The following is a 12,079-nucleotide window of genomic DNA, read 5'->3' on the forward strand; positions in this document are numbered from 1 at the left end:
GGGAAGGTAATGAAAAGGTATTGAGTAAGACCAAGAACCTGCGTGGGAAGAACGATTTTTACCTTCAAAAATTTGTGTAGGTCTTCAACAGATTAATCAGCCCACGACTAGTAGTTACAGAGTGAGAGGAAACGAAAGTAAAGCACATCTATAAATCGCCCACCTTCTCTCCATTCACTAACTGAAATCTAGTTGACATTTCAAGGACAAAAGTTTAGAGTAGGATTGAAAAAAAAAAAAAAGAAATTGGACGAAACCTACCCATTTATTAATTTAACAGCTGCTTTGAAATCATACATTTAAATAGTTTAATAATTTTGGGAAATATATTATTCATATTTATTTAAAAATAATATTCCCTCTTTTTTTTTAATCCCTTTGACACAGATGGGACAAGTATATACATTTTTTCTGACTCTCTCATGACAAGTAAAAACATATTTTGGGATTATTTCAATTATAAGAAACAGTCTAATAGTGACAAAAAAAATCTGTAAGATTATCGAAATTATATTTGTTCTAAAATATTTCTTCGTTTTTTTTCCTTCCAATGAGCTGCACAATCGGACAGATGATGAACAGACCTAGTGCGTTCTCCAGAGGTGGTATCCACTCTTTCAGGAACACCACAATGGGTGAGATACCGTTAGTCATGTTAATTTAGACGTCTTGTTTCTGCCACACTAGACGGCAGCACCGGGACTCTATTTGGATGCTAAAGTGCACTAAAGTGCTCCACTTATAGGAATTTAATTTTGCCGGAAATGCTAAGAGTCAATAAGGCATTCCAGGGGTCTTTTACATGCCGCGTAATCATACGACATGGCCGCTGAGGATTTTCTATATCCCGAAAATCCGGTATTCTGTATCCCAAGTCCGCAGACTTGGGCTCAGAAGGCCGACGACAAACCAACTGCGCCACCCAGCCACATTGTTCTAAAATATAAAATACAAAAAAAAAGAAGAAAAAAAAAAATTGTTGAAATTTTTTTTTTCATTCATGTTTAAAAAGGTATCAAGAATTGATTTTGTAAATGAAAGAAATTATAGTGATGAATAACTGCTTCTCTTAGATCTAAATAACTGTAAATTAAAAAAAAAGAAAAAGAATACATGTATTGTTTTGGAAGAGAGCCGTGTTGGGAGTCTTTTATGCAAAATAAGACACCGGTGTTTTTCGCTGCAAAACTATTGCGATACTAAATATATTATTTTTCACTTATTCTGACTTTAAATACAAAGTAATGAAAAAAGTATGAAAATATGCTTAATAAACATTCTGCGTCAAAGGGTGTATTTGGTAAGTTTCAACCAGGTTAATAATTTATTATGATTGTAAAAAGGGTTGAGCTTTTTTAATCTTATACTATTAAAAAAATGAGTAGGAATGTAAAAAATGGCGAGATTCGAAACAAATGTTCGATTCGAAAGGAAAAAAAAAAGAAAGAAAAGAAGCTTTATTTAAAGAAATATGGGAAGATCATTATCTGATTTACAAAATATACAAAATTCTTATTCGAGGGGAGAGAGAGATAGAGTGAGAGGAAAAAAAAAGACGGTACACCCTAAATAACTATTGATCTAATAATTGGATTTTCAAGTACAAGGATTTCACTCTTAATAGTTTGAAGACTTAATCTTAAATTTTCTGATTAGTTAATGTAGATTGCAATTTAAGTTCAAAATCAGACGTAAAGACAAAATCAGGTGCAAAGACGTACTGTCTCTGATTAAACATCAGTGGTTCTGAACTCGTGTGCCCCAAAATATGGGGGTAGCAGTCAGGGCTAAAGAGAATAGAAGGGCTAGTTCACTCCGCTCTTAGAGCTGAAGCTACGATTTCCCTCCTCATGACGTCACTGTGTCCACAGATCTCGGAAGATCGCACACAAAGATATTATGATAACTTTGCATCTTTCTCTTTGTAAAAATAAGTTAGACTTTTTCTGGTTATTAGCTTTCAAACTTTACGTAATTAACACATTATTTCCATTCATAAACATAGTTCAAAAAAACTTTCTTGGCCATTATATTAAAAAAATACCATTTTGAACTTATAAAAATATTTTACTAGTTGGCGAAAATAACACTATAAATACTTTATTTTAAAAAGTTCAGTTTTAACTTTAATTATTAAGAAAAATGAAAGCATATATCGACGCTTTTTTATCTACATATTATTTTATAACAATAAGTTGAATTAAATTTAGAATCCCCGATTTTAAAATATGCCGTTAATAGCAATTTGTTCATACCAAATCATTAAGAAACATTAACTTTAAACGCTAATTACTGAAACAAAATAATAATTTATTTTCATGATGACATTAGAAATTTTACAATTGCTTAGAGATATTTAAATTTAAGATGATATAATTTATAGATATTTAAATTCAAGAGAATATAATTTTTAAAAGAATCATAAATATTTAGAATAACTACATTAAAAAATAAGTTATGAAATTAGGAGAATTTCAACTGTACACTATATATTTTATTTATACTTTTTACTTACGTTTTAATTTACTTTGACTTCATCCATTTTTTAATTTTTTTCACATGCCTTTCTTTTTGAAGTAACGAGGCGGTTTCTATTTAGATAAATAATTTTTATAAAAGTTCTTAACGATAGAGAAAACGCATTGCTGTTTTATATTAACTGTATCATTTCGGAATCCATTCTTTACATAGTTGTTCATTTACTTTAGGGAACACGCGGAAAATTATATTATTTCCTTTTGTTTTTCCATCAGAATTTTTGCAAGTTGCAATCGCGCAAACTGGCATTTCATTAATAGTTTTAAAATTTTGTAAATTCATGGCAAAAACTGAGGAAAGTCATTATAGAAAATAACAAATGTCTTAGAATATGTCACAAAAAGAAATGCTCCACTATTAGTTAGAGCTAGTAAGGCCGAAAGCTCCGTTCTTGAAGTAAAAGTGCGAGCTTTGCGCCAAAGTGACGTCACTAGAGAATATCGGAGGATTGGCGCGGCGAGAGTTTCTTCAAAGGAGTGAACCAGCCCTTCTATTCTCTTTAGCACTGGGTAGCAGTAATGAAGATATATGATTCTAATTGTTTAAACAGGGGAGCGATCGAAAGTTTGGGCCTCTTAATGTTATAATTTACCAGTTTGAGCATTATTCAAAATAAGTTGTATTTTTAAATTTTTATTTCTTAAGAATCATTCAACCTATTCTCTTCAGAGTTCGGATTACGTCATTTAAAATTATGCTGTTTTAATGTAAAAATAATGTAATAATTTGTGTATCATTCAATTCAATTTTTTTTCACCCATTACTAAATTAAATAATAAAAAACAATACCTTAACTATAAAAAATAATTGTTCACATCGAATTATCTTCGATAATAAGTTTTAGAATTGTGTGCAAAAGTTTTTTATTTTCTTTATGAGTTAGGAAGAAGTAGGGCGAAATAAGAAAAAAAAAAAGCAATATTTTGAGGGTCAAGAATCCAAATCTGTCGACAATAAAGGTACATTTTTTATTCAAAGAAAGTATGTTCAGGCCTTCGAATCATTAAGATTGAGTTACAAGGCGGGAATATCCGATCATTAGATGAAACGTTATTTAGAGTATTTACATTTTAATTTTGCGCTCTGCACAATTCCACATGCATTTTGTTGTTTTCAAGCAACTCTTAAAATTTTCCAACTTCAGTCTTATTTATTTTCTCTTTATAATTTTTATTTATCCGAATTTCGAAAATCAAATCAAAAGCAGCTAGTATAAAAATTGTTTCATTAATAGTTTTGAAAATAAAAACGTTTCCATATTATGGTATGGTTATGTTTTATTTTATTTATGTGTGGCAACAATCGATTCTATCATCGACACCATAGATTTAAAAAGAAAATTCTAACTAACTAGCATGTTTAAAATGAGTTCTTTAAGTTTTTATTGTTTATTTTTATGCCAAAAGAATCGTTATTGCTTATTGTATATAAAAATAAACGCGTTTTGCACCAATCATGCGTTAAACAAATGATGAAAAAAATAATGCGTGTGTTTCTATCAAATGATGACACTTACGGTAACGAAGTTTTACGTGCTGTTAGTTATCGAAAAAATTTCGTGACCTTCAAGGCCCGATTTTCGAAGAAAATTAAATAAAATTGTTTGGAGAATTTATTAAAATTGATTCTGTTGAGAAGAATGGAAATCTTCAGAATGACTTAACGATAAAAACATCCAAACGCATGCGCAAAGCCCTTTAATTGTAGGCGTCCACCATGTTATCGTTTTGAAAAAATAGCAATTTTTGATCGATCGGAGGTCAACATGTGTCTTACCCCTCATATTCTTGTTTGATTTGCTTTAGTTTCTTCTTCGATATAGGCTGAAAATAAAAGTAATATTTTTTTTGATAGTTTTTTTAAGCCCTGGCCCGTTTTCTTGCCTCCTAAATTTTTTTCTAGATTAGTTTATTAATTTTTACATTTTATAGAGTCTTTTCCAATTATCTCGTAGCTTCTCCTCCAGATGTTGTTCTGTTATTTCAAATTGAAGGCGATTTTAGGCTCTAAAAAGCAATTATTTGACTGTTAAAAATGCAGTTGAATTTGAACTACGAAACCCGAAGTTTGGTGAAAATAGCTCGTTACAAAGAACCATTGCTATAAAAGAATTTTTTGATTATTTCATTAAAATGACGTGCTTAAATACTTCATTTCGTCTAAATTGCTTTAACTTCATCACACGTTTTTTTAATTTTTAGCTTAAAAAATGAAAAGATGCGCAGTTATTTTAAAACAGAAATATTTAGCAGTTGAACTGAATAAAAGAAATAAAAATTTTTCATTCCAGTGAAAGAACTTCTAGAAAAATAACCGAAAATAAACGTAATAATCGAATACTGATTAAATTAATAAATAAAAACTGAAAGTTTGTTCCAATTGTTTAGGGTCTCTTTAATTTATGAATGATATTTTTAAAGTAATACATCAAAAGACGATATAAATCAGAGTATCGTAAAATGGATAATGACAAATGGGAATTTTAAAATAGTTTTTCTGCAGAATTGGGATTGACTTCTGTAAAAAAGAACAAATCGACAACGTATTTCAAATCTCTCTGCTATAACAGTTCTTTAAAAAAAATCGGATCGATTGTTGAGTAACTAAAATAGAGTTGATTGAATCATCAAAAATTTAATCTATGATATACATATTTTTTTAATGATCTGAATGAATATGTCTATTTCGAGAAACTCATTTATTATTTCCCGTTAAGGAAAATCCTTTTGTTACTCAATTGTGCCAGATTGGAGAAAACTTATAGGGTCGACTCATAAATAAAACTATATGTATTTATTTTTACATTAATGTGTTTGGAAAGACGATTAAAATAGATAATAATGATTGAGGATGTAGCAGTGGGGCAAACTAGCCTTCGCGCAGGACTATTTCATAAAACTAAATAGAGGAGGATACATGGAGAGGAAAACCACGAAAACTTCCCTAGGTTAGCCCGAGAGCAAGGGGATTCTGATCCATGATCGGTCTACCACTGAGGATATTTTTATGTTAGCACTGTGATCGGTCTGTGACAGAGTTCGTATCGATCAACCAACGCTGAGATTTGAACTTGGCTCTTCTCATTGGGAGGCGAGCGCTCTACCTTCGAGCCATAGCGGCTCTCAAATTTCAATGTATGACTTTTAATGTTTTCGACCTAATTTTTTTACTATGATTCGAAAAATACATATGAAGGGTGATCTTTAAAGAATACTCAGCATCTGGCTGTAGACAACTTTATTATCCAAATAAAAAGTATATATACATAAGAAATAAATATTTAAAAGCTGCCGGAAGATTTTTCTAAGAAGAAAGTTTTTAACTCTTTACCGTCCAAGAAAAAAACGACGTTTGGTAACTAATGTAATTTCACAGCTGTAATAAATTATTAAATATTACATTACACTTGTTGCGAGCATAAATAGGGTTGTTAAGCAAATTCTTCTTACTTGTGGGCTGCGCCCCCTGCTCGCTAACGCTCGCCAACCCCCGAAAATTGCTACGCAATCTTATATGGTTTGCTACGCAAACCAAGCTCGCTTTACTCGCTACTAACTTAGGTACATTGCATAAAATGCATTGCAAATGCATAAAATTCTAAGAATTCAAAACAATCATTCAAATCCATATAAAAACTTTAAAAAAAAAATTACATCTTTTTAGTAAATACATACTAAGTCATTAAAATAAATTTGAAGTCAAATAAATGACATGTAATTCGTTAAACCTATTAGAAATGTGCTATAGTATAATTCGTGATATAAATCAAAAATCGTCAAATAAATTCGTGAAAAAAGCGCTTTCGACAAAATACTAAAATAGAGATCTATCGACAAAGACTATTCATTTCTGCATAGCTTAATAGTATGAGATTGTCGCAGCTGATGCTCTCTGGTTATTTCAGTTTCCGTTTTTAAAAGCGCTATATGTTGAGCCACCTCAGCTCGATTTGGCATGTGACATTTTTAGCGGCAATCATTAGTCGATTTTCTTGCGTTGCCATTCGGGGAGTTGTAATGAGGCATATTTTAGTCGCCGTGTAAGAGAAATAGCCCTGAGAAATAGTAACGTAAACAAAACAAAACAAACGTTGCCACCGGCGGAAAAGAAATACAGCCAAAATTTGGGAGCCAAGTAAGAGAATTATATATATTAGATAATGACATGGTTAATTTTGGTCTATGAGAACTATATTAAACTAAATTCATCTTCTTTATGAGGGATAAAGGTTCATTACTTTTGCCATTCGGAATTATTTGCATAAATTATGTTTAGCATTTCACTAGATGTTTATAAAATTAAAAACAAAATCTGCATAAATTGAATAAAAATTTAAAAAAAATTTCAGTTGAATACATTTTAATTTTGGTTTAAAATCTGTTAATCATCAAGAATAAGAAATGATTGCAAAGTAATCGTAAGGGTTCTGCGAGAGGCAGAGAGCGAAAGTCAGACTCCTCTAGCAGTCAGACTAACCATGGGAGGTTTTCGTGGTTTTCCTCCCCATGTAACGCAAATGCGGGTTAATTCCATCGAAATGTCCTCCACGAAGGCAAATTTCTCTCAATACTTGATCCAGGAGTTCCCTTGCTTTCTGAATTCTGTTCAAAATGACAAGGCTACAGAGTTGAAAACATCAGTAGTCGTAAACCCAAAATTGGGTTGGCTGTTCAACGACGCTTATAAAATAAAAAATATAAAGCACACATGCATGACAACATAATATTCAGCTGTTTTTTCTCCCCAATTTATAGGAATTGTGTTTTCGAACTTATTACATTCTAGTTGAGAAAAAATAATAAAAGAGATTTTCCACATTTTTAGCTGTACAAAATTCCCTCTTAATGCTGTTGTCTCCTTTTGTTAATAAATTGTTAAAGCAATGAGAAATTCTATATTCTTATTTTCTGACAGAAATATTTTAAAATGAACCTTCAGATTTAACCAAACTTAAAACCTGTTGCTGTAGAATAATTTACGTACAATTATTTTTTTTCAGTATTAAGCTGTGTGAAAACCCAAGCATTTCTAAATACTATTAAAATGAAAGTTCCAAGTGCTTGTGAAAGCATGCAATAAACTCTATCCACCTTGATTGACCTTTACGGTACGGCTCGTCGAGGTGAATGTCCTTGAGGTTGAAATTCTCGCTTCATCTGAAAAGAAATGTTGAACTTTTCTAATAAACTCTCTCTCTTGTAACCAGAACTGGAATAATAAGTCTTTAGTGCATAAAGGTTTAAAATAAATTGATATCTTTACGCTTAAATGTATTTTCTCCCCATTATTTTACATTCTTTTTTTTAAAAAAAAGACATACCATCTACCCAATTTTTTTCTTAGAAATAGACAATGACTAAAAAAACATCGATAGGGTAATTATACAATAAAGCCTATTTTGTCAAATGTAGGGTCATCTAATCTTTCCTGGTTATTATCCTTTGATAATTGAAAAAAAAGGAAAATTATAAATTCTAGGAACAGAAATGCGTGAGTAAAGAAACAATGGTCACATCATTACAGACTTTTTCCTGCAAAATGTTAAAAATATATAGCAAAAAGTATTACATTATCGGCATGAAAAAAAAATGAATGGATTGGATTAAATGTAACTAACTGAACGTTTAAAAAAAATGTCACAGTAGTATTTTTACATTTCCCTGAATGAGTTTCATTGAAATGAATTAAGAAAATAGGTGCATCTGCATAGCTCGTCAATGGTTTGATCTGGTGATATTGCTCTCTCGCTTCTTTCGTAAAAGATCCCATGTTCAAATGTCGACAGTGTGAATGCACCTTTAATTCAATTTAAAAACCTTTTCTTTGTTTAAATAAAACACCACTGCTCAAACGTGACGTAATGACTGGGTACAGTAGTGGTTGCAGGGAGATGATAAAAACGGAGATGTTAATTAAAATCTAATCCTAGATAATGAACTCCGAATAACAATTTGAAATAACAACCCTGAGGGATGGTTTCCTTAATATTACAATCTATGTGTAATTATGCGATTAATATTTATAATCGCCGGTTATTATTAATACAGTCGTCCCCACTAAATTGCATACCGGATAATCGAATATACAATAAAATTTAATGGCACCCCCCAATCAATTTATATGAAACTACTGTTACATTTCACCTTTTAAATGGATATTTGTTGCCTCGCTTCATTGCATAAAGAAGAGGTATAGGGGAGAGTGGGGTCAATTGTAACAGGGTACGATTGTAACAGAGCAAAAATTTCGAGTGTCGGGTTATAGATTTGGTTCCTAGGTGGCGCAAAAGGTGTATTTAATAAATCTACATGTACACCCCTGCTGGCAACCATTTTTATGTACTTTTGAAAGAGTTATATCACAAAAGATATTTTCACGCTACGTAAGTACTTTTTTCGGTATTAGAATATTATATTGTAACAAAGTAATTTTGTTTAAACAAATAAAAATTATTAACAGAATATGTAAGTGGACACCTTAATTAACATTTCAATAAAAAAAAGATTAGTTTTGCTAATTAACTAGCATTGTTTTTAACAAATGAAGCTGAAATGGCGTCTTGGGGACAATTGTAACAATAAGTAAAGGGACGATTGTAACAGCTGAAAATAAATAATCTTATGTTTACAAACCATTACTTAACTCTTTAAGAACCACCAATAGTTTCCTATATCATTTATATTATGTTGCATGTGCATTATTTTATTTGTCACCTTTCACAGCATAAATTAAAATTTTTAACCCCTTAAAGTTAAAAGTTTAACCCTTTAGGTCTCTGCTCATTATTATTTTTACTCCTAAAATATCACTACTATTTTGATCAATAAAAAAATATATCACAACTATGATAATATGTATAATTAACTATGTTTTAGTTGAATTTATGAACTGTTACAATTGACCCCGTAAGTGGGGACAATTGTAACAAGTGCACGACTGTCAAAAATTGTTAATAACTAATATAATAATATTTAAAATAAGGTATTTATTTATTTTTTCTAGTAGAGGATAGTCTACTTTACTCGTCTGTCAATTAATACTAATAATATATTCGATTTTTTGTAAGTTAAAAATAGTAAGTAAAAAATGTTACAATTGACCCCACTCTCCCCTACTGAAATGAAAGGTTCATTTTTAAGAAATGTTTCATCAGCTAGAATGAAATTTCCGTTTTTCAGTTAAGAAAATAAAAATACAAAATGTGGTCACTTCAATGGGGACTTCCGGTTCACGTGTTGCAGGAGTTAGGGATATAGTTTAAAAATGGATGAAATCTTGCTGGCAGTTAGTTATACATAAAAGTAAATGAAGGTTCTTCTTTTATTTCATTCACTCACACATCATTTAGAATGTAAAAAAGGTATTGATAGTGATTTGTTTTCTAGTTAAGACTTAGGGTCCCCTCCTGGTGCGCTATTAGCTTTGATAAGAAAAAGTTTCAAAACCCTAACACATTAGTGTAGTACAGTGTGTGTCTTTCTCTTAAGTAAAATAATCATTTTCTTATTCTAGAGAATAACTCTGAGTGGGTTGCAAGATGAGCGCGAAAAGGAATAATTTGAATGAATCGGGGGAAAAAAAAAACAATCTTGGAAACAACAAATTTCAAAAAATCCCAAACTAAAATGGCAAATCAATTTGGAATTTCTCAAGTTTCGAAAATACAAAAATAAATAAATTCGGAAAGTATTTAAAAGGAATACCCAAGTCATGAAATTCCTTGTAGAAACAGAAAGAGAAAATCAAATTTTGATAAATTGATGAAATAAACGGGTACAAATGATACATTTTTCAATGATAGATTTTTTTTCGGAATTTATAAAATAATATTTTACTACTTAAATTATACTTTTCATTAGTATTGATTTATTTTTATAAAATAAATCTGTAAAATGACTTAATTTGTAAAATGATATTTATATCGTACGATACTAACGCAGACAGTTTTAAATATAATTTTTTATTGATCATAAAATTGAGTTTATTTAATCAAAACACTATACTATGCATTGAATAAGAGTGAAAAGTAGAATTTCCAAAAAAATTTAAGATTGTATAATGCCCTTTTAATCTAATTGAATAGATTTGGATGGAACCAATGGTATTCCTTTAAGTGGGGTTGACTGTAATAATCAAGTCAAGTAAAGGGAATAATCTATCACAATTACCTGTTGCTGTTATTAATAATTACCTCCGAAGTTTCGTCGATTTAATAATCATTTCGCAAGATATTTCTAAGCAGCTGGACAATATCAGTGGTTGGTTTACTTCGGATACTGACGCCCGCACTTTGTATGGCGTCGCACATTTATTGCTCGAATACTTTTTGTTAGAAGGTTTTGATTATCTGTTTATTCATTTTTAAGTTTCTGTTTTTAAGGCACTTAACCCTTAAAAAAAAGCCTCTGTGTTGTGTTTTTCGTTGTTGTAGTTCATTTACGTCGCACTAGAGCTGCACAATGGGCTATTGGCGACGGTCTGGGAAACATCCCGGAGGATGATCCGAAGGCATGCCATCACAATTTTGATCCTCTGCGGAGGGGATGGCACCCCCGCTTCGGTACCCCGACGACCTGCGCGCGAAGTCGAGCACTTTACGGTAGCACAGTTTAACGAGGACCAATACCGCACACCCTCGGTCCCTACGCAGACTGATCCAAGTGGTCACCCACCCGCACACTCACCGCAACCAGTGATGCTTGACTTCGGTGATCTGCTGGGAACCGTGTCTTAACGATCAGTCCACTGCGGGACTGGGTTTTTCGGGACAAAAAATATATATATACCGAGCAGAAACACTTAACCTTTAAAAAAAAACTTCAGTGTGAGATAAATCGGGTAACGGCACTGATGAATCCTATTATTAAAAATAGTTAATAACGATTATTATCGATGTTGTCGTCGTCGGCCATTAAGGCGATCAAGGGAGTGCGATTGTTCTTGTTTTCTAGTGGCGCCATCTATGGCCGGGAATTCGACTTCTACCACATCCACACGCCACACCCGTTTTATAATGTGGACAGATTTACACATCCATTCATTCATCCACAGATTGTCATTTTGATCTAAACCAGAGAACGATCCATTTCCAATTCGGTACCCCTTGAGGTATAATTTGTTATGGGAACAGGGAGAACTTCGTGACTCGAAAAATTTAACGTGCACCAGTTATCATTTACTACACGGGGAGTCTTCGGTCAGCTGGATTCAAACTCCTATTCTCAGGAGCATGAGTCCAGCGCCCTGCCAATCAGGCTATATTATCAATAACCGCGTTCTCTTCATTCATCGGAGGAAGCTGTGAGGTTAAAGAAAGTGGTAACAAGCGAAACATGAAGCTGTGTGAGGTCCTGACTTTTCATCTTCCCACTAAAACAACTGCTAGATCGGGGATTCAATCATATCTCGATTTTCATCATTTACTTCGGAAAGAAAAAGTAAACCGAAAGAGCGTCATCCGACCACAGTTGTGATATAAATTATTCCCCACAGCAGACACATCGAACCATTGGAAGTGTTTGTGAATGTTGCCTTTAAAAAG

This window comes from Parasteatoda tepidariorum, chromosome 4, assembly GCF_043381705.1.
Source record: "Parasteatoda tepidariorum isolate YZ-2023 chromosome 4, CAS_Ptep_4.0, whole genome shotgun sequence".
Taxonomy (NCBI): domain Eukaryota; kingdom Metazoa; phylum Arthropoda; class Arachnida; order Araneae; family Theridiidae; genus Parasteatoda; species Parasteatoda tepidariorum.